At 39.8% G+C, this 25,057-nt stretch overlaps 1 non-coding gene across 1 annotated transcript; it reads right to left on the minus strand.

The window, feature by feature from the left end:
- Window positions 1-491: 491 nt before the first annotated feature.
- LOC112752996 (small nucleolar RNA R71) lies at window positions 492-599 on the minus strand. The gene has a single exon (XR_003177400.1). It is a non-coding gene; the product is annotated as a small nucleolar RNA R71 (small nucleolar RNA).
- Window positions 600-25,057: the final 24,458 nt, after the last annotated feature.

Below are 25,057 nucleotides of genomic sequence, written 5' to 3' on the forward strand. Positions count from 1 at the left end.
AAAGGACCTTTAAGAGAAAGCTAAAAGAAGCTAAAGTACAACTCTTTATAGAGGACCTAATAGAAACTTTCAAACAAGAAGAAGCCATGGCAGCCAAAAATAACAACAATGCCAACAATGCAAGGAAGGTGCTTGGTGACTTTACTGCACCTACTCCCGACTTCTATGGGAGAAGCATCTCAATCCCTGCCATTGAAGCAAACAACTTTGAGCTTAAGCCTCAATTAGTTTCTCTGATGCAACAGAATTACAAGTTTCATGGACTTCCTTTGGAAGATCCTCATCAGTTCTTAGCTGAATTCTTGCAAATCTGTGACACTGTCAAGACCAATGGGGTTGATCCCGAGGTCTACAAGCTTATGCTCTTTCCCTTTGCTGTAAGAGACAGAGCTAGAACATGGTTGGATTCATAACCTAAAGAAATCCTAAACTCTTGGGAAAAACTAGTCAATGCCTTCTTGGCAAAGTTCTTTCCACCTCAAAAATTGAGCAAGCTTAGAGTGGAAGTCCAAACCTTCAGACAGAAGGAAGGTGAATCCCTCTATGAAGCTTGGGAAAGATACAAGCAATTGATCAGAAGGTGTCCTTCTGACATGCTTTTAGAATGGAGCATCATAGGTATCTTCTATGATGGTCTGTCTGAACTGTCCAAGATGTCATTGGACAGCTCTACTGGAGGATCTTTTCATCTGAAGAAGATGCCTGCGGAAGCTCAGGAACTCATTAAAATGGTTGCAAATAACCAATTCATGTACACCTCTGAGAGGAGTCCTGTGAACAATGGGATGCCTCAGAAGAAGGTAGTTCTTGAAATTGATACTCTGAATGCCATATTGGCTCAAAACAAAATATTGACTCGGCAAGTCAATATGATTTCTCAGAGTCTGTCTAGAATGCAAGCAACAACAGTCAGTACCAAAGAAGCTTCATCTGAAGAAGAAGCTTATGATCCTGAGAACCCAGCAATGGAAGAGGTGAATTACATGGGAGAATCCTATGGAAACACCTATAATCCTTCATGGAGAAATCATCCAAACCTCTCATGGAAGGATCAACAGAGGCCTCAACAAGGCTTCAACAACAATAATGGTGGAAGAAATAGGTTTAGCCATGGCAAACCTTTTCCATCATCTTCTCAGCAACAAACAGAGAATTCCTAGCAGAACCACTCTGAATTAGCAACTATAGTCTCTGATTTAATAAAAACCACTCAAAGTTTCATGACTGAAACAAGGTCCTCCATTAGAAATTTGGAGGCACAAGTGGGTCAGCTGAGTAAGAAAGTTACTGAACTCCCTCCTAGTACTCTTCCAAGCAATACAGAAGAGAATCCAAAAGGAGAGTGCAAGGCCATCAACCTAACCCACACGGCCGAACCTGGAGAGGAGGAAGAGGCAGTGATCTCTATTGAGAAAGACCTCAATGGACGTCCACTGGCCTCCAAGGAGTTTACTAATGAGGAACCATAGGAATCTGAGGCTCACACTGAGACCATAGAGATTCTATTGAATTTACTTTTGCCATTCATGAGCTCTGATGAGTATTCTTCCTCTGAAGAGGATGAAGATGTTACTGAAGAACAAGTTGCTAAGTACCTTGGAGAAATCATGAAGCTAAATGCCAAGCTATTTGGTAATGAGACTTGGGAGGATGAACCCCCTTACTCACCAAAGAACTGGATGACTTGACTAGGCAGAAATTACCTCTGAAGAGACAAGATCCTGGAAAGTTCTCAATACCTTGTACCATAGACACCATGACCTTTGAGAAGGCTCTGTGTGACCTAGGGTCAAGCATAAACCTCATGCCTCTCTCTGTAATGGAGAAACAGGGATCCTTGAGGTACAAGCTGCAAAAATCTCACTAAAGATGGCAGACAATTCAAGGAAACAGGCTTATGGACTTGTAGAGGATGTCTTGGTAAAGGTTGAAGACCACTACATCCCTGCTGATTTCATAATCCTAGATACTGGGAAGTGTATAGATGAATTCCATCATCCTTGGTAGACCCTTCCTAGCCACATCAAAAGCTGTGATTGATGTTGATAGAAGAGAATTGGTCCTTCAAGTGAATGAGGACTCCCTTGTGTTTAAAGCTCAAGGATCTCCCTCTGTAACCATGGAGAAGAAGCATGAAAAGCTTCTCTCAATACAGAGTCAAACAAAACCCCCACATTCAAACTCTAAGTTTGGTGTTGGGAGGCCACAACCAAACTCTAAGTTTGGTGTTAAGAGGCCATCATCATGCTCTGAGTATCTGTGAGGCTCCATGAGAGCCCACTGTCAAGCAACTGACATTAAAGAAGCGCTTGTTGGGAGGCAACCTAATTTTACTTATCTATGTTAAATTTCTATTTTCCATTGTTATTTTATGTTTTTTGTAGGTTGATGATCATGTGAAGTCACAAAAACAATTGAAAAAGCAAAAACAAACTGAAAAATAGAATGAAAAATAGCACACCCTGGAGGAGAAGCCTACTGGCATTTAAACGCTAGTAAGGACAGCAGAATGGGCGTTAAACGCCCAGTCTGGCACCATTCTGGGCGTTAACGCCCAGTCTGGCACCATTCTGGGTGTTTAACGCTAGAAATGGGCACCAGACTGGCGTTTAACGCCAGAAAAGGGGAAGAAGCTAGCGTTAAACGCCAGAAATGGGCAACAACCTGGCGTTTAACGCCAAGATTGGCAGAAAAGGGCGTTTTGCAAGCCTAATTGGTGCAGGGATGAGAAATCCTTGACACCTCAGGATCTGTGGACCCCACAGGATCTCCACCAACTTCAACTCACTCTCGCTCTTCTTCACACCTTTTCATAATACTCTTCTCCATAAACCCTTTACCAATCCACATCCATCTATCATAAACCTCACCTACCTCACCATTCAAATTCAAACCACTTTCCCTCCCAAACCCACCCATACATGGCCGAACCTTACCCTCTCCCCACTCCTATATAAACCCATCTTCACCCCTTTATTTTCAATCATCTTAAACACTACTTCTCCCCCTTGGCCGAAATACTAACCCCCCTCCATCTCCTCTATTTCTTCTTCCTCTATTCTCTTCCTTCTTCTTTTGCTCGAGGACGAGCAAACCATCTAAGTTTGGTGTGGTAAAAGCGTTGCTTTTTATTTTTCCATAACCATTTATGGCACTTAAGGCCGGAGAAACCTCTAGAAAGAGAAAAGGGAAGGCAAAAGCTTCCACCTCCGAGTCATGGGAGATGGAGAGATTCATCTCAAGGGTGCATCAAGACCACTTTTATAAAGTTGTGGCCAAGAAGAAGGTAATCACCGAGGTCCCTTTTAAGCTCAAAAAGGGTGAATACCCAGAGATCCGACATGAGATTTGAAGAAGAGGTTGGAAAGTTCTCACCAACCCCATTCAACAAGTCGGAATCTTAATGGTTCAAGAGTTCTATGCCAATACATGGATCACCAAGAACCATGATCAAAGTGTGAACCCGGACCCAAAGAATTGGCTTACAATGGTTCGGGGGAAATACTTAGATTTCAGTCCGAAAATGTAAGGTTGGCATTCAACTTGCCCATGATGCAAGGAGATGCACGCCCCTACACTAGAAGGGTCAACTTTGATCAAAGGTTGGACCAAGTCCTCATAGACATTTGTGAAGAGGGCGCTCAATGGAAGAAAGATTCAAGAGGGAAGCCGGTTCAACTAAGAAGGCATGACCTCAAACCTGTGGCTAGGGGATGGTTGGAGTTCATCTAACGCTCAATCATTCCACTAGCAACCGGTCTGAAGTTACTATAGACCAGGCTATCATGATCCATAGCATCATGATTGGAGAGGAAGTAGAAGTTCATGAGGATATATCCCTAGAACTCTACAAGGTGGCGGACAAGTCCTCTACTTTGTCAAGGTTAGCCTTTCCTCATCTCATTTGTCACCTTTGCAATTCAGTTGGAATTGACATAGAGGAAGACATCCTCATTGATGAGGACAAGCCCATCACTAAGAAAAGGATGGAGCAAACAAGAGATCCCACTCATGGACAAGAGTATGAGGAAATTCTTCATCATGAAATCCCTGAGATGCCTCAAGGGATGCATTTTCCTCCACAAAATTATTGGGAGCAAATTAACACCTCCCTAGGAGAATTAAGTTCCAATATGGGACAACTAAGGGTGGAACACCAAGTGCATTCTATCTTCTTTCATGAAATTAGAGAAGATCAAAGAATCATGAGAGAGGAGCAACAAAGGCAAGGAAGAGACATTGAGGAGCTCAAGCAATCCATAAGATCTTCAAGAGGAAGAACTAGCTGCCATCTCTAAGGTGGACCCGTTCTTTAATTTCCTTGTTCTTTATTTTTTGTTTTTCGAATTTTTATGCTTTATGTTTATCTATGTTTGTGTCTTTATTACATGATCACTAGTGTCTTAGTGTCTATGTCTTAAAGCTATGAATGTCCTATGAATCTATCACCTTTCTTAAAAGAAAAATGTTTTAATCACAAAAGAATAAGAAGTACATGATTTCAAATTCATCCTTGAAACTAGTTTAATTATTTTGATGTGGTGACGATACTTTTTGTTTTCTGAATGAATGCTTGAACATTGCATATTTTTGAATTTGTTGTTTATGAATGTTAAAATTGTTGGCTCTTGAAAGAATAATGAAAAAGGAGAAATGTTATTGATAATCTGAAAAATCATAAAATTGATTCTTGAAGCAAGAAAAAACAGTGAATAGCTTGCAGAAAAAAAATGGCGAAAAAATAAAAGAAAGAAAGAAAAAGAAAAAAAAAGCAAGCAAAAAAAGCCAATAGCCCTTTAAACCAAAAGGCAAGGGTAAAATAAAAAGGATCCAAGGCTTTGAGCATCAGTGGATAGGAGGGCCTAAAGGAATAAAATCCTGGCCTAAGCGGCTAAACCAAGTTGTCCCTAACCATGTGCTTATGGCGTGAAGGTGTCAAGTAAAAACTTGAGACTGAGCGGTTAAAGTCGTGGTCCAAAGCAAAAAGAGTGTGCTTAAGAGCTCTGGACACCTCTAATTGGGGACTCTAGCAAAGCTGAGTCACAATCTGAAAAGGTTCATCCAGTTATGTGTCTGTGGCATTTATGTATCCGGTGGTAATACTGGAAAACAAAATGCTTAGGGTCACCGTGAAGACTCATAAAGTAACTGTGTTCAAGAATCAACATACTGAACTAGGAGAATCAATAACACTATCTGAATTCTGAGTTCCTATAGATGCCAATCATTCTGAACTTCAAGGGATAAAGTGAGATGCCAAAACTGTTCAGAGGCAAAAAGCTACTAGTCCCGCTCATCTAATTGGAGCTAAGTTTCATTGATATTTTGGAATTTATAGTATATTCTCTTCTTTTTATCCTATTTGATTTTCAGTTGCTTAGGGACAAGCAACAATTTAAGTTTGGTGTTGTGATGAGCGGATAATTTATTCGCTTTTTGGCATTGTTTTTAGTATGTTTTTAGTATGTTTTAGTTAGTTTTTATTATATTTTTATTAGTTTTTAAATAAAAATCACATTTCTGGACTTTACTATGAGTTTGTGTATTTTTCTGTGATTTCAGGTATTTTCTAGGCTTTCCATCAATATATAATAGTCCATACTTTGCCTGAGATTTGATGGCCCAAACTGGCGTTCCAAGTCAGCATAGAAATTCTGGCGTCAAAACGCCAGAACTGGTATAAAAGCTGGAGTTAAACGCCCAAACTGTCACAAAAGCTGGCGTTTAACTCCAAGAAAAGCCTCTACACGTGAAAGCTTCAACGCTCAGCCCAAGCACACACCAAGTGGGCCCTGAAGTGGATTCTGCATCATTTACTCATTTATGTAAACCTTAGGTTACTAGTTTTCTACAAATAGGACCTTTTGCTATTGTATTTTAAAACACTTGATCATACTTTTGATCATGGTTCTTTTGGTTCCCTCTCTGGGGCCGAAGCCAATGATCACTATTATCACTTTTGTATTTTCAACGGTGGAGTTTCTACACACCATAGATTAAGGTGTGGAGCTCTGCTGTTCCTCATGAATTAATGCAAAGTACTATTGTTTTTCTATTCAACTCAAGCCTATTTCTGTTCTAAGATATCCATTCATTCTTCAACATGATGAATGTGATGATCTGTGACACTCATCACCATTCTCACCTATGAACGCGTGCCTAACAACCACTTCTGTTCTACATGCAAACAAGCTTGAATGTGTATCTCTTGGGTTTCTAATCTAAGATTAGAACCTTCGTGGTATAGGCTAGAATCAATTGGCGGCCATTCCTGAGATCCGGAAAGTCTAAACCTTGTCTGTGGTATTCCGAGTAGGATTTGGGAAGGGATGACTGTGACGAGCTTCAAACTCGCGAGTGTTGGGCATAGTGACAGACGCAAAAGGATCAATGGATCCTATTCCAACATGATCGAGAACCAACAGCTAATTAGCCGTGCGGTGACTTTGACCATTTTCACTGAGAGGACGGGAAGTAGCCATTGACAACGATCATGCCCAACATAAAGCTTGCCATGGAAAGGTGTATGAATGATTGGAAGAAGGCAATAGGAAAGCAGAGGTTTAGAAGGAACAATGCATCTCCATACGCTTATCTGAAATTCCTACCAATGAATTGAATAAGTATCTCTATCTTTATTTTATGTTTTATTCATATTTTAATTATCAATTCTCCATAACCATTTGAATCCGCCTGACTGAGATTTACAAGATGACCATAGCTTGCTTCAAGCCGACAATCTCCGTGGGATCGACCCTTACTCACGTAAGGTTTATTACTTGGACGACCCAGTGCACTTGCTGGTTAGTTGTGTGGAGTTGTGACAAAGAATTGAGATTACAATTGTGTGTACCATGATGTTGGCGCCATTGATGATCACAATTTCGTGCACCACCTCCCCAACTTGTGCGTCCGCACAGGTTGAAATTCTTCCTCTGATGTGCGCACGCACTAGCTGTGCTAGCGCTGCAAACAGAACGCACTTCCCTGCCTGTGCGTGCGCACAAGTGTGTGTACGTCCGCACAGGTCAAAATTTTTGCAGGGTGTGCGTCCGCACAACGCTGTGCGCCCGCACATATCAAAAATCATGAAATTCTGCAACTTTGCAGAATTTCAGGTTTTTAACACCAACTTTGGTTGATCATAACTTCCTCTACAAAATTCAAATTTTTAAAAACTTTATACCGATTTAAAGGCTTTTCAAAGATCTTTATTTCTAATAAAATTTCAATCAGTTTTGAAAATCGAGGCAAAAGTTATGATCGAACAAAGTTCACCAAAAACCCAATTTTTACCAAACATCACAATTTCCACTATTTCTTTCCATACCCATTCCAAATCATACCAAACCATTCAAAACTCCACATTTCATCAAAATTCACCTATTATATCATAATACACCAATATTATCACATTCTCCTTCTCATTTCATCATCTTCAACATCCTCACCAATATATCACACTTTTACAACCATAATGCCAAATCATCCAATTCAATCATCACTTAGATCATCATTATGTCCTTTTCAAATTACGCAATCAATCATTATTATCATATTACCATCTGATAAACCCCTATTTTATGATTCGTCTTGTGCTCAATTAAGTGTTTTTATCAATTCTTCACCCGCTTATTCATATGAATTGCATGGTTTTACAATTCCTTCCTAATTTTATGATATATGAGAAAATATATTTCCTATGCTTTAAAATTATTTACTTTAATTATCCTTTATTACCATTCGATGTTGTGATATGTGTGTTAAGTAATTTCAGGCTTTATAAGGCAGGAATGGCTTAGAGGACAGAAAGGAAACATGCAAAAATGGAAGAAAGCCACAAAAATAGAGTTTTGAAGAAAAGGCAGTGACGCGCATGCGTGGACGATGCGGACGCGTGCCTAGCATAGAACGCAAGCGACGCGCACGCATGCACGACGTGGACGCGTGCTTGGCGCAAAATACAAATGATGCGGACGCGTGACTGATGCGTACGCGTGACAAAGAAAAACTCCAAACCACGCGAACACGTGACCCACGCGCACGCGTGACGGACGCCACGTGCAGTAATTTGCAAAAGTCGCCCCCAGCGAAGTCTGGACCCTTTTTGGCCCAAATTCAAGCCCAGAAACACATAATATAAGCCAGAGAATGGGAGAATCAAGGACAACAATTCAGACAATTTTCAGATTCACAATTTTAGGTTTTAGATGTAGTTTTTAGGGAGAGAGGCTCTCTCCTCTCTCTTAGGATTAGGATTAGGAGTTAGGATTTCTATTATGATTAGGCTACTTCTCTCCAATCCAGGTTCAATGTTCCCAACTTTAATTTTATGTTCTCTTCTACTTTTATATTCTAATTTTATGAATCTTTTCATGCTAGATTTGAATATTCTATTTAATAATAATTTGAGGTATTTCAGATTAATGATTGTTTTATTCTATTTATAATGCTTTCAATTTAATTTAGATTTATTTTCCTCTTTTTACTTTGGTTAAGTAATTGGTAACACTTGAGTTGTCAAACTCAGCAGTTGATTGAGATTTGGAAATTGCTGATTAATTTGGATTGCTCTAAAGCTAGTCTTTCCACAGGAGTTGACTAGTACTTGAAGATCAAATCAATTAGTCCACTTGACTTTCCTTTATTTAGTAAGGGTTAACTAAGTGGGAGAAAAATCCAATTCTCATCACACCTAATAAGGATAACTAGGATAGGATTTCCAGTTCTCATACCTTGCTAAGAGATTCTCTTTATAATTATTAATTTATTTTTGTTGCTGTTTAATTTACTTGTTCTCTATTTCAAAAAAAAAAACCCAAAAGCATGCCCTTTTTCCATAACTAAAAATAAATCATACTTCCCTGTAATTCCTTGAGAAGGCGACCCGATGTTTAAATACTTCGGTTATAAATTTTATTGGGTTTGCTTAAGTGACAACCAAAACTTTTGTACAAAAGGATTTTCTGTTAGTTTAGAAACTATACCTACAACGCGATTAATTTTGTGAATTTCTCTACTAGCAAAAATTCATATCGTTAAAGACGCGGACGCGTGCTTAGCGCAGAATACAAATGACGCGGACGGGTGACTGACGCGTACGTGTAACAAAGAAAAACTCCAAACCACGCGAACGCATGACCTACGCGCACACGTGACGGACGCCACGTGCAGGAATTTACAGAAGTCGCCCCCAGCGATTTCTGGGCCCTTTTGGCCCAATTCCAAGCCCAGAAACACATAATATAAGCCAGAGAATGGGAGAATCAAGAACAACAATTCAGACAATTTTCAGATTCACAATTTTAGGTTTTAGATGTAGTTTTTAGGGAGAGAGGCTCTCTCCTCTCTCTTAGGATTAGGATTAGGATTTAGGATTTCTATTATAATTAGGCTGCTTCTCTCTAATCCAGGTTCAATGTTCCCAACTTTAATTTTATGTTCTCTTCTACTTTTAGTTATTCTAATGCTTTTACTTGTTAATTACTTATATTGCCAAATTGGCTTATGAATCTTTCCATGTTAGATTTGAATATTCTATTTAATAATAATTTGAGGTATTTCAGATTAATGATTGTTTTATTCTATTTATGATGCTTTCAATTTAATTTAGATTTATTTTTCCCTTTTGGCTTTGGTTAAGTAATTGGTAACACTTGAGTTGTCAAACTCAGCAGTTGATTGAGATTTGGAAATTGCTGATTAATTTGGATCGCTCTAAAGCTAGTCTTTCCACAGGAGTTGACTAGGACTTGAGGATCAAATTAATTAGTCCACTTGACTTTCCTTTATTTAGTAAGGGTTAACTAAGTGGGAGCAAAATTCAATTCTCATCACACCTGATAAGGATAACTAGGATAGGATTTCCAGTTCTCATACCTTGCCAAGAGATTCTCTTTGTAACTATTAATTTATTTTTTTTGCTATTTAATTTACTTGTTCTCTATTTCAAAAAAAAACCCAAAAACATGCCCTTTTTCCATAACTAATAATAAATCATACTTCCCTGCAATTCCTTGAGAAGACGACCTGATGAGCGGATAATTTATACGCTTTTTGTCATTGTTTTTACATAGTTTTCAGTATGATTTAGTTAGTTTTTAGTATATTTTTATTAGTTTTTAAATAAAAATCACATTTCTGGACTTTACTATGGATTTGTGTGTTTTTTTTGTGATTTCAGGTATTTTCTGGCTGAAATTGAGGGACTTGAGCAAAAATCAGATTCGGAGGTTGAAGAAGGACTGCAGATGCTGTTGGATTCTGACCTCCCTGCACTCAAAGTGGATTTTCTGGAGCTACAGAACTCCAAATGGCACGCCCTCAATTGCGTTGGAAAGTAGAAATCCAGGGCTTTCCAGCAATATATAATAGTTCATACTTTGCTCAAGTTTAGATGACGCAAACTGGCGTTCAACGCCAGTTCCATGTTGTATTCTGGAGTAAAACGCCAGAAACAAGCTGTAAAGTGGAGTTAAACGCCAGAAACAGGCTACAAACTAGCGTTCAACTCCAAGAGAAGCCTCTACACGTGTAAAGCACAATGCTCAGCCCAAGCACACACCAAGTGGGCCCCGGAAGTGGATTTCTTCATCATTTACTTATCTCTGTAAACCCTAGTGACTAGTTTAGTATAAATAGGGCTTTTTACTATTGTATTTATATCTTTAGTTTCATCTTCAGATCACGTTTGGGGGCTGGCCTCTCGGCCCATGCCTGGACCTTCATCACTTATGTATTTTTAACGGTAGAGTTTCTACACACCATAGATTAAGGTGTGGAGCTCTGCTGTTCCTCATGAATTAATACAAAGTACTATTGTTTTTCTATTCAATTCAACTTTATTCCTATTCTAAGATATCCATTCACACCCAAGAACATGATGAATGTGATGATTATGTGACGCTCATCATCATTCTCACTTATGAACGCGTGCCTGACAAACACTTCCGTTCTACCTTAGATTGAATGGATATCTCTTGGATATCTAATACAGGGGACCGAGTCCAAGTTATTAGTGTCTTCGTGGTATAAGTTAGAACCCATGGACGGCCATTCTTGAGAATCCAGAAAGTCTAAACCTTGTCTGTGGTATTCCGAGTAGGATTCAGGGATTGAATGACTGTGACGAGCTTCAAACTCGCGAGTGCTGGGCGTAATGACAGACACAAAAGGATCAATGGATCCTATTCCAGTATGATCGAGAACCGACAGATGATTAGCCATGCAGTGACAGCGCATTGGACCATTTTCACTGAGAGGACAGGTGGCCATTGACAACGGTGATGCCTAATATACAGCTTGCCATGGAAAGGAGTAGGAAGGATTGGATGAAGACAGCAGGAAAGCAGAGGTTCATTGGGGCGAAAGCATCTCTATACGCTTATTTGAAATTCTCACCAATGAATTACATAAGTACCACTATCCTATTTTATATTTTATTTATCTTTTACTTATCAATTCATAAAATCAGTTGAATCCGCCTGACTGAGATTTACAAGGTGACCATAGCTTGCTTCAAGCCGACAATCTCCGTGGGATCGACCCTTACTCACGTAAGGTTTATTACTTGGACGACCCAGTGCACTTGCTGGTTAGTTGTACGAAGTTGTGAAACAGAATTAAGAACATGAACGTGCGTATTGAGTTTTTAGCGCCGTTAGCAAGGAAGGAATGATCACGATTTCGCACACCACGACCCGAGGTTTAAATACTTCGGTTATAAATTTTATTGGGTTTGCTTAAGTGACAACCAAAACTTTTGTACGAAAGGATTTTCTGTTGGTTTAGAAACTATACCTACAACGCGATTAATTTTGTGAATTTCTTTACTAGCAAAAATTCAGATCGTCAAAATGGCGCCGTTGCCGGGGAGTTGCAAACGTGTGCCTTATTATTGGTTATTGTAAATATTTTATTTTGCTTATTTATTTGTTTTTATTTTTGTTTTTAATTTCTATTACTACTATGAACTCTCACCCTGGTCGCTTTGAGTTTAGTTCTAATACTGTTGCAAGGAATGGGAGCTATAACAGGAACATGCATCAAGGTCAAAACAATCAAAGATGGAAGGAGCCTCGAGGATCTGATTAACCCTTTCGGCAACAACACCTTCCAAGATACCATGGACAACGACCATTCTACAATGCATGCCAAGACAATAGTTACGGTGGACCTACTCATGACAACCAACCCCCACCAGCTTACTATGGTCAAAAGCCATTCCGAGGTGCGTACCAAGATGATAGATACGGTGGACCCCCTTGTGGTTACCAACAAGCCCCATCATACGTCTATAACCCACCTCCTCAACATAGCTTTGAACCACCATACTCACAAGCCAACTATAACCATTCACCCCCATATGCCCCTATCTCTTATCCACCCCAATTCCAACCCAATTACTCCCAAGAACCACCACTTCCATATGCACCATATCCATGCCCATCAAACCAAGAAGCACAAGATCGTCTCAAGGACACGGTGAACCAATTTCATGCAACCCTTCATCAATTAGAGCAAGCAATAAATCGATTAACCCCATGTACGAAGGAGACACTAGAAGCTCCGGTGGACAATACGGAGCATGACTTTGTACTTGAACAAGTAGAGGAAGCTGCAATTATCGAAGAAGATGAATTGGTTGAAGACTTAGGAGACGCTGAACCTCCATGGAAATTAGGAATTGTGAACAACTCCGTCAAGCAATGTGAAATCGATGCTAAGGAGGATAGTGCACAACCCCCAAAGCATGTATCCTGTGAAGAACTGGACGGAACAATTCAAAAAGCAAGTTTCCTTGGTAATGATAATCATGAATCAAGTTTTTTCAATGATGACCTTGCAGTCACAGTTGAACTCTTTGAGATAGAAGATTCTTCCCCAAGTGAATATGAAGATGATGTGGAGGTCGACTTTTCTCAACCTCCAACTTATGACTTGAGTGATGAGGAAGACATTGAAGACTTTGAACAAGACGTGGTTGCAATTGAAGAGGTTTGTCAGGAATTGGAAGAATTCACAGAGGATTACAAGGAAGTGGAGCTTGAAGAACCATTGGAAACACCTCCCCCACGGCCATTACCACCAAATACAACCTTCAAGTGGGTAAAATCCTTAGCCTTCATCTTTACTTTCCCACTTGAATATGGCTTGCTTGAAACAGATGGCCAGCTTAGCGCTCTTTGCGGCTTTAAGAGTAAGAGGGAGATGGTTGGTAATAATAGAAGTTGGTACCAAAGGTTCAATAAGGTTCCACGCTCCAATTGGAAGTGCAAGGATTGGTATAGAGCTCGATTTAATGGGTTTCGGAAGATGTTTGGGTATCTCAGTGGAAATTCAGGTTGCGTACCGCCCGGCTGGAAAAATGAAGATCAATACAAAGACATGTACAAAAGCAAGGCTTGGGATCCTGGAATCTATTCTGACAATCAACACCTATGGAGCCTGAAAACCTGCTTTGATTTGCTCAAAGGCTTTACGTGCCTAGTCTGGGATCCCGGAGGATATTGGAACTACAAACGTTGGTGGAGATTTCTGGATGAGTTCAAACACAAGCCACCATGACAATGAGCTCATCAAACGTCCAACTTAAGGACTTTAACTAAGTGCTAGGTGGGAGACAACCCACCACGGTATGAACGTTCCTTTTTCAACTTTAATTTTGTTTTGTTTTGTTTGATTTTAGTTTCACTTTATTTTATTTTATTTTAATTTCATTAGGATCATTCATGACATCTTCATTTTGCATATCGCATATTGTATAAAAAAAAGCACCCCACGTATGCGCATGGGCCACGCGTGGGCGTCAATTCAAAATTGACGTAACAATCCAACACCTAAAAAGTTAGGCTGGAATCGTGCAGCTGGTATGCGTTAGGCACAATTTGGGCCACGCGATCGCATCGGTGACGCGAACGCGTCACTTTCCCTTCACACACACCACGCGAAAGCGTGGGCGACGCGTACGCATCGCGTGAATATTCTTGCCCCCTAAATGAAAACAGAGAGTTGCGCCAAAACGACGTTGGAATTATGCGTTTAGCACAATTCTGAGCGACGCGTACGCGTGCCCCACACGTACGCGTCACTTTCATTATCCCTCACCCATACGATCGCGTCAATGACGCATCCGCGTCATTGCCTTTCTACCCCAACCACGCGATCGCGTGATCCACGCGTTCGCGTGGATTTAAATCCACTTACCCCCTTCGACGCGGAACCCTAACCCATTTTGCATCCCTCTTCCCCCAACCCCTCAGCGCTTCTTCTCCCCTCCCCAACCACCAGATCACCACCACCTCCCAATGCTCCGCCAACACCGCCTCGCCGCACCCCGCCACCGAACCCCCCTCCTCCCTTCTCCTTCTTTCCCCTTCTTCTTCCACCCTTCTCCCTTCACTGCCCACCCACCCGCCCGCCACCGAGCCCCCACCACCGTCGGCGCGCCCCCACCGGCCACCACGCCCCCAACCCTCCCCTCATTGCCCCTTCTTCTCCTTCCCTCCCTCATAACCCCCTTTCATCCCCAACCACCAAACCGCCACCTTGCCTCCACCGAACTGCCACCGTGACTGCCTCCTAGAGCCACTACGTCACCACCACCACCATCTCTCTGATTCCAAATTCTATACCTCTGCCCACCAGGTTACGCCAAACACCGATTCCTGTCCCAAGTTAGTTAGTTAGTCGCATATTTTTTTTCAAATTCTGTTCAAATTAGGATAGTTAGAGATGCATGATCGTAGTGGATTTTAGGTAGTTAGGTAGCTAAGATGTGGTTAGTGGATTTAGACCTGATAACTGCGCCGTTCTTGTTACTTGTTTTATCTGTTTTGCAATTATGAACTTGTTGTGATGGTAATGCTGTTCATATGCTATTCTTTACCATTCTTTAATGCAGATTGAGTTTGTTTATTCTGAATTCTTGTGAATTACTATTTGTTACTCTTTCCTGCACTACCTTATTATCATATGAACTGTTTTTGCTGTTGTTTATTACCCGGAAATGTTCAATTTTTAGCCGAAATGCTGCCCATTTTTTCAGCAAATTGTTTCAATCAACTCCCATTCATGAATTAGTTTTGGAAATTTCAAGTTTTGAACTAATTGGTTTCAACCAAGCCAATTCATGAATGCACGGGCTAGCTTTCTTATTCTTTCTGATTCCCTTATTCATTAAATAACATTATTGATGATTCCACTTTCATTTTACAATTCTTTTCTATGATTAATCATCAATAATCTGTAATATTCACTTGAATGTGAGTTACTTGTTATTCAAGTTTGTGCAATTTTAGTTAATTGGGAACCACAATACCATGCCACTTACTGTTTTTCCTAATTAACAAGAATTTCGCATATCATATATTTTGGATTGTGATTTTCATTCTCTAACTTTTAACTTGCATACAATCCAAAATATTACATCTATTTAACTCAATTCATGCTTATATTTCTCTTTTATTCCTCTTTTTCCCCCTATGCATCTATTGATATATTCCTATTTGCTTACCTATTTTCCTGCTTTAGTTTCTTAAATTGTATCCTGGAACTTCTACTTTTCAGGATGTCTGACCCTAAGAGCAAAGGAAAGGGCAAGAAAACCACAGGCAAGAGGAAAAGAGGAGAATCCTCTACCTCTATATTGGATATCCTCCATGATTATTCCTGGCGGGAAAAGAATTTTACCCCACAAGAAAAGGCTGATCAGTTGGTGCCTGCCACTGACCCAGTAAAGTTTGCCAACAGATACTGTGAGCTAAAATATCCAGTCTTTGCAACTTCCAGGAACCTATACCTGGAAAAGACCCTCAAAATCCCAAAAGAACTCAAACAATACACCTCAGAACAAATTAAACAGAAAGGCTGGTTCTTCTTGGAAAGGAACTTGACTGAAGTCAACTCATCCTGGGTCAGGGAATTCTACTACAACTACTTCAAAACGTCCCTGGATGCAGTGCAACTCAGAGGCAAGCAGATTCTGGTTACAGAGGAAGAAATTGAAGAAATCCTCAACCTCCAGCCTAAATCAGATCAACCAGATGGTTACCAAAAGGCTAAAGAGGATATGCGATTCATGAGATTTGACTGGGACGCAGTGAAGAGGACTATAGCTCTTGATCCTACCGTCCAATGGGTCATGGGTAAGACAACAACAATCCCATTAAGCTTATCTATCTGAATGATGAGGCTCGGCTTTGGCAGCAGATTCTAAGTAACTACGTGATGCCAAGCACTCATGAGATAGAGGTGCCAGCTGCCATGATTACCCTCATCTGGTGTGTGATGGAGGGCAAGGACCTATATCTTCCCCTCTTTATCCGGTATTACATGGCCAGGGTCCATGTTAGAGACACTCTACCCTTTCCCTACTTGATTACTCAGCTGGGCCGCCGAGCTGAGGTGCCCTGGGAGATTGCTGATGAAAAATCAACTGCCGCAGACTGCAAGAAGATTATCCCTTATAGTAGGAAGTTCCAGGCTTTGGGCTACCGACCACCCTTTCTCACTGACTCTGCTGAGGCAGCCACATCTTCTGCTGCCTCTTCACCTACTGCCCCAGCCATCGCCACTGCACCCTCACCTGCTTTCGAGCCCATTTATCACCTCGTGCACCGACTCTTCGCATGCTTGGATCGTATGGAGTGTCGTAACAAGCGACGCTATGAGCACATAAAGTTGATGATCCGATCCGACAGTGACATCCCCTCCGAGCCTGACACACCATCGGAGCCATCTGATGCGGAGGCGGACGATCGTGAGGAGCAGGCACGTGCAGAGGCTGAGCAGGCAGAAGCTGAGCAGGCTGCACCACGTCATGAGGAGACCCATCAGATACAGCCAGCAGATCCCGAGGTCCCTCTATAGAGAGAGCCTCCGCTTCAGTAGGCAGACCCTCCGACACTCATAGAGACTGCAGACCCTTAGGCCACCACCGAGACACCAGCAGTACATCTTTCCGAATATGTCACTTCCTCACACCCAGCTTGATTGAGCATCGAGGACGATGCTATTATTTAAGTGTGGGGAGGTCACCATCTCTGGAGAACTTTATTTTTGGTGAACCACTTTCGAACTCTTTTTATCCTATTTTGTTTATTTTTTGTATTTTATTTTATTTTATCTTATTTATCTTTCAGCACTTGCACATTTTTCTTTTACTGTATTTCTGTCTACCTTATTATATTTTACACTTTGGTTTGTATATATCTTAGATATTTAGTTTAGTTTGCACCTTTAGCTCATTAAGTTGTGATATAGAAAACATGGATTAATTAGTTTAGTTTACCCTTTTAGCATACGATAACTTTAATTGAAAATAAAAAGAGTAAACTAGAAACTTTAGCTTTTCAAGAATCACAAAAATCCACACACCTTATATATATATATAGCAATACATGTTGGTAAATTGACAACATTTTTCAAGGAAATACTTATTTTTATAAAAGCCATTCTAAGATTCAAATTGAGTTGAATGGAAACTCTTGATCTCTACTTGCATGACATACATAACTGATATATAGTTTTTGAGCCAAAGAACACACAACCCGTGAGTTTTTGAGCTTAATAGTATGGTTACATTTAACCATAAATTTCATTCCTGTGTGTTTCACACTTCTTTTCTATGCTTGCAATCTTTACTTTGTTTCAGTCTATATGTCTAATATAGAATGTAGATATATACCTGCATGTGATTGAGGCCATTATTTATTTTTGCTCACTTATCCCAAATAAGCCTACCCCTTTATGTCACCCTTGTTAGCTCCCTTGAACCTTTTAATCCCCTTTTGTTCTATAACCACATCACTAGCCTTAAGCAGAAAAACAAAATTAAAAAATCCCAAATTGAATCTTTGGTTAGCTTAACATAGAGATTGTGTATCCACTAAGTGTGAGGAAATGTGGGAACATGGGTTGATAGAAAAGGATTAAATTAATAAAATAATCAGAAATTTGGGAGCATGCTCATGTGAAACCAAAATAATTAAAAATACCATGTGCATTGAAAATGTTGTGTTTACATTTAAAAAAAAAATCCCTTTTAAATTAAATAAATGAATAAGGGGACATAATCACCCCAATAATAAGTAAAGAAATCAATGCACATGGGATAAAAACAAAAGTGAAGTTGGTACATGAGTATGTGACACAAAAGTGAGAAAATTATGGGAAGACTAGGATAATTTTTAGAGTATGTATATGTTAGGTGAGATCTTAAACTAATCAAGGATTCAATTTATAGCTCACTTAGCCTCATATATATCCTCACCTTTACCTTGGCCCCATTACAATCTTGAAAAAGACCTCATGATGTTTGTATGCATACATTATATATTTGTTGATTGGTTAGATGAAGAACAAATTTTTAGAAAGCATGAATAGAAAAGAATGGAGTGATTAACCCCAAACACTAAGTGACTAGAGAGTAAACACCAATCCAGTGAGGGTTCAATAGCTCATCTCCATATATCCAAATTTAATTATTAATTGTCTTGCAAGTTTGTGAATTCCTTTAACTCAACTCAATTGTGAAAGTGCTTTAACATGATTTAGGCTTGGCTATGCATATATGATTCCTTAAAAATATAAATCAAATTAACCACATGTAAGCTCTATATATATAGGTGGATAGTAATTAGAATTGCATGATTCATATAGGTAGCTTGCATTTATAATAGATTGCATTGCATAAGATTCTACCATTCTACCTTCACCCTTTTTTCTTAGATTTAGCATGAGGACATGCTACTGTTTAAGTGTGGGGACCATCATTCATCATACTCAAACCCAACAATCATTACTTCATCCTAAATCATCACATATCATTATTTAACAACTCACCAACCATTTAAATTTAAACCTATCCTATGGGTCACTAGCCTAAGTGTCCATGAATATTATATACTACATAGAGAAAACCGAAACCATACCTTGACCGATCTCCAATATGTACTAAAACCCCAAATTGAGCCCAAGACAAGATTTCAAGCACAATCTATGCCACCAAGAATATCCACAAGCATCAACAAGCTCCAAACATCACCATAAACAAGCTATATGTACATAAACCATCATAAATCAACCTAGGGCTCATTATAATTGAAATTTCACAAGAGTTTCAATGCCACTTACCTTGCCCAACAGTTTTGGAAGCCAAAACCAACACCAATCAAAGGCTAGAGTGTACCTAAACACCAAAAAATCACAAAACCTCACTTAGCCAAAACCCTAAAACCTCGAAACTTTGAAGAGAGAAACTGGGAAGATTTCGTGATTATCTCAAGAGTTTCTTGGGTGGGTTTTGTAGAGCTCTTCACAAGAAACGCGTAGCCGCAAAGGGTGCAGCGATCGGAGCTCTCTAGCTCAAGATATGAGCTTTGGAAGATTGAGATGAATAGTGCTCAATCTCTTCTCCTCTCCTCCTTTCAATTTCTGATTGTGTGTGTTTGTTAGTGTGTTGGGATGCTGATTGGTTCATTAATTGATCCTTTTATATGTTGGGCTTGGGCCCAACTTGGATCCGGTCTAACCCGTTAGTGTTTTTAGCCCGTTTGGCCCAACTTCGAGCCAAACCTTTAAAATCAACGCCTGATTTTCAACTTCTAATATTTTTCTAAGGGTTTTCAACGGCTTTCAATTTTCTCATGCAGTACTGGGCAGACTTGAACCGGTTCAACCGATTTAATTGCCGGTTCGCAGTTTTTTACGGTTTTTCGTAAAAAGCACATTTTCTGACTCAAAAAGACCTACTGAGTCTGAAAATCCCCTTTAAATCCTTAAATTCTCACTCTAACTTTTCGAAGTCTAATTAGGACAATTAATCACTTAATTAACCAGTTGATTAGTTGCGATTCTTACACATGCTATTTAAGGGAATAAGTGCAAGTTTACATGATGGAATCCACTCAAATTCAACCAAAAATCATCATCAAATATTGATTCATCAATTTCCCCACACTTAAACAATAGCATGTCCTCATGCTAATCACACTCGAAGGAGATAGGTGAAAAGGGAAAACAATCTATTCTATGTACTACCTAAATGTATGCAACTATCCTAAAGGTTATTTACTAATATGTATTCTACCAAGGCTTGGCAAAAACAAACCATGAAATTTGAATCCATCACAAGAAAGCTTTAGGGCCAATGCAAAGAGTTCATGCACTAAGATCGATGTCCAAAGAGTTGAATTGAAGTTTTCAAAACTAACAACAAACAACTTGCAAGAAGGTACAATTTGAGAGGCGAGAACATAGAATTGTGCGATCGAACCCCTCACCGGATGTGTATTCACTCAATTCGCTTAGTGTTTAGAGTTTAATCACTCAATTCTCCTTTAAGCATGCTTTTCAAAGATTTGCAAGTCATCTAACAATCAACTAGTATTTGATGCATGAAAACAAATATCATGAGGTATTTGGAGGGTTGTAATGTGTAAAAACCAGTGTTTTTATGAATAGAATAATTTAAATGTCCAAATTAAATTCTGAAAAGTTAGGATGAGAATTTTGGGATTTAAATATGATTTTTTAACTCAGTAGGTCCTTCCGAGTCAGAAAATGTGTTTTCTACGAAAAACCATGAAAAACTACGAACCGACAGTTGAACTGGTTCAAGTCTATCCGGTACTGCGTGAGGAACAGTGACAACAGTCAAACCTCTTAGAAATATATTGGAAATGGAAAACCGGACGTTATTGTTAAAGACTTGGCCCAAAGTTGGGTCGAACGGGTTAAAAAACGCTAACGAATTAAACCGGGCCTAAGTTGGGCCCAAGTCCAACATATATAAGGGTTCATTAATGAACCCTTCACCCAAAAACACACACACACCAGCTGCAAAGAAGAGAGGAGAAGAGAGAAGAGCACTATTCGCTTCTCCATTCAATCCGCGATATCTTGAGATACGATGCTCCGATTAGCGTGCCATCAGCGGCTACGCGAAGCTCTCGCCGAGCCTGTCCTTTCTATCTAAAAATTGTGGTAAGTTTCTCGAGTTTCCTTGCCAGTTTTCGTGCCTTTGAGAATTTCGAGTTTTAGGGTTTGGTTTTGAGTGAAATCTTGTGTCTTGGGTGTTTTAGGTACACTCTAGCACTTGATTGTTGTTAGTTTTGGCTTCCAAAACTGTTGGACAATGTAAGAGCTCTTGAAACCTTTTTTGGATTATGTTTATGTTGAGCCCTAGTTTGATTAGTGATGTTTGGTGTGTATATAGCTTGTTTGATGTGAGTTTGGAGCTTGTTGGTGATTGATTGGAAACTTGGATTGTGTTGGAAAGCTTGTTGGTGATCTTTGTAGTGCTCGTTGTGGGTTAAGGACATTTTGGAAATCGGCCAAGGTATGGTTTTGGTTTTCTCTATGTAGTATATAATATTCATGGACACTTAGGCTAGTGACCCATAGGATAGGGTTGAATTTATGTGGTTGTTGATGATCGGTTGGTTGATGTTGTATGTTGAACTAATATGGTTATGTTGAGAATTAATGATATTGAGCCTATGATGTATGATAAATTGGGGTGAATGACTATTGTTGTTTATGGCTTAGAAGCATGAATGAGTTTGGTGAAAGAAAATTGATGTTGATATAATGATGAATGGTGAGTGTGTTGGTGGAAAGCTATTGATAATTGTAATATGATGATATTGATGTTGGAAATGATGAGGTATGATGAGAGATTGGTATAAATTGTGGTTTGTGACCCAAGAGAGTAGTTTTTGGTGAAAAATGGATCTTGGAGTTACTTTAAGTGGTTTGGTATGATTTGGAAGGTGTATCGTAAGAAATTGTATAAATGGCGATATTTGGTAAAATTGAGTTTTTAGTAAAATTTTCTCGATCATAACTTTTGCCTCGGTTTTCGAAACTGATTGAAATTTGTTTAGACTTAAGGATCTTTGAAAACCCTTTAAATTGATATAAAGTTTATGAAAATTGGAACTTTCTAGAGGAAGTTTTGATCATTCAAAGTTGGTGTTAAAAATCTGAAATTCTGCAATGTTGCAGAATTTCATGATTTCTGATATGTGCGGGCGCACATCCTTGTGCGGACGCACACTGATGAGCGGATAATTTATACCCTTTTTGGCATTGTTTTATATAATTTTTAGTAAATTTTAGTTACTTTTTATTTTATTTTTATTAGTTTTTATGAAAAAATCACATTTTTGGACTTTACTATGAGTTTGTGTGTTTTTCTGTAATTTTAGGTATTTTCTGACTGAAATTGAGGGACCTGAGCAAAAATCTGATTCAGAGGCTGAGAAAGGACTATAGATGTTGTTGGATTCTGACCCTCCTGCACTCGAAGTGGATTTTCTAGAGCTAAAAAACCCAATTGGTGCGCTCTCAATTGCATTAGAAAGTAGACATCTTGGGCTTTCCAGCAATATATAATAGTCCATACTTTACCCGAGATTTGATGGCCCAAACTGGCGTAAAACACCAGCCAGAGACCTTTTTCTGGCGTAAAACGCCAGAATTGGCACCAAAACTGGAGTTAAACGCGTAAACTGGCACCCAAGCTGCCGTTTAACTCCAAGAATGGCCTATGCACGTGAAAGCTTCAATGCTCAGCCCAAGCACACACCAAGTGGATACCTGGAGTGGCTTTCTGCACTATCTGCACTTAGTTACTTACTTTCTGTAAACCCTAGTACCTAGTTTATTATAAATAGCATTTTTTACTATTGTATTCGCATACTATCATACTTTGGACTTAGAGGATGGCCTCACGGCCATGCCTAGACCTCTTTTGCTTACGTATTTTCTACGGTGGAGTTTCTACACCTCATAGATTAAGGTGTGGAGCTCTGCTGTTCTTCATGAATTAATGCAAGTACTATTGTTTTTCTTTCAATTCACGCTTACTTCTTCTCCAAGATATACTCTTATACTTAATTCAGTTAAGTCAGAATCAAGGGGTGACCCATGACAATCACCCACTATCTTCGTTACTCGCTTGGCCAAGATCCGCGTGCCTGACAACCACAAGCGGTCTACATGATGTTCAATGTAGTCATTGGACGACAGCCAGAGTATATTCTCTTGGGTCTCTAAGCCATGATTCGCATCGTCTCTCCTGACAACAGAGCATCCGAATCCGTGATTAGAACTTTCGTGGTATAGGCTAGAACCAATTGGCAGCATTCTTGAGATCCAGAAAGTCTAAACCTTGTCTGTGGTATTCCGAGTAGGATTTGGGAAGGGATGACTCTGACGAGCTTCAAACTTGCGAATGTTGGGCGCAGTGACAGTGTGCAAAAGGATAGAGAGATCCTATTCCGACGCTAGTGAGAACCGACAGATGATTAGCCGTGCGGTAGCTGTACCTGGTATTTTTCATCCGAGATGAGAAATCTGACAGTTGATTAGCCGTGTAGAGATCGTACCTAGTATTTTTCATCCGAGAGGATCATACAGCTTGCCATGGAAGGGAGCACGCATGATTGGAAGAAGACAATAGGAAAGCAGAGGTTCAGAAACAACAAAGCATCTCCAAACGCATACCTAAAATTCCCACCAATGAATCACATAAGTATCTTTATCTTATTTTATGTTTTATTTGTCTTTTAATTATCAAAACCTTAACCATTTGAATCCGCCTGACTAAGATTTACAGAATGACCATAGCTTGCTTCAAGCCGACAATCTCCGTGGGATCGACCCTTACTCACGTAAGGTATTACTTGGACGACCCAGTGCACTTGCTGGTTAGTTGTGCGGAGTTGTGAAAAGTGTGATCACAATTTCGTGCACCATACACCGTATGAGAATTTGACCTGTGCGGATGCACACACCTGTGCACACGCACAGGCAGGAAAATGCGTTCTGTTTGCAGCGCTAGCACAGCTTGTGCGCGCACATATCTAAGGAAAATCATCAACCTGTGCGGACGCACACGTTGGGAAGGCCAGTCTGCTGGGGGCGCTGGCACGGGTTGTGCAAGTAAATAGATTCTGTAAGTTTTGTCACCTGTGCGTACGCACACCCCTGTGCGTACGCACACATTTTAAAACTTCCTGAGCGTGTGCACACACACACCCCTGTGCGGCCGCACACGTCCCGTTTCTCAAATTTCACTTGTTTTTCAACTATGATACCTTCCCAACAAGGTTGTAAGATTTTATAATACCATCCTAAGACTTTTGGGCCTAGTTTTGAGTATTAGAACATGGGATATAACCTAAGGGTTCTAGTAGATGATTTTATGATAAATTAGAAAATGGAGGCCTAGGTTTCTGGTGTATTGAGAATGGGTTTAGTGGAGATTAAAGAAGAATTGGTATATGAGATGAGAACTGAGGAACTATGAGTTCGGAATGGAAATCATGTATTGAGGACGGTGGGATGAGTCGAGGACTCGAAGAGAAATGATGATATTGAAGAATATTGAGAATTGATAACTAAAGGTGATTTGAGATGAGGAATGGTAATGTCTGGTGATGATTTGATGATGAGAAATGATTTGTTGAATGTTGAGAGTGTGTGGAGCCTATATCTTTGGTGCAGCAGATGTTTCTGTCGCATGATTTGTTGAATGTTGAGAGTGTGCGGAGCCTATATCTTCGGCGCGACAAATGTTTCTGTCGCATGATTTGTTGAATGTTGAAAGTGTGCGGGGCCCATATCCCCAGTGTGGCAGATTGTTTTGCTACATGATTTATTTGTGGACGGTTCCTTCTCTGCTGTAGGAAGTGTGCGGGGCCTATATCCCTGACGTAGTAGACTCCCTACTGCAGGAGTGTGCAGGGCACTATATCTCTGACACAGCAGACTGCTACTGTATAAATGGGCAAGGAACTATATCTCTGATGTGGTAAAAAAGGCTACATCTGGGAGGATGTGTCAGGTTGGCATTTATGGACCGACAAGTGATATCATGAGCCAATAGAATAGACATTCATCATATGCATCTTCTATATGCTTGCTTGCTTTGTTTACTTGAGTTTGCCTAATTGTATAACATGTTTACTTGCTTCTTGAATTACTTGTTGTATATGAATATTATCTGTGTTTTACTTGCTTGCAATTAATTGTGATTGTCCAGTATTGA

Source organism: Arachis hypogaea, chromosome 15 (genome assembly GCF_003086295.3).
Source record: "Arachis hypogaea cultivar Tifrunner chromosome 15, arahy.Tifrunner.gnm2.J5K5, whole genome shotgun sequence".
Classification (NCBI taxonomy): Eukaryota; Viridiplantae; Streptophyta; class Magnoliopsida; order Fabales; family Fabaceae; genus Arachis; species Arachis hypogaea.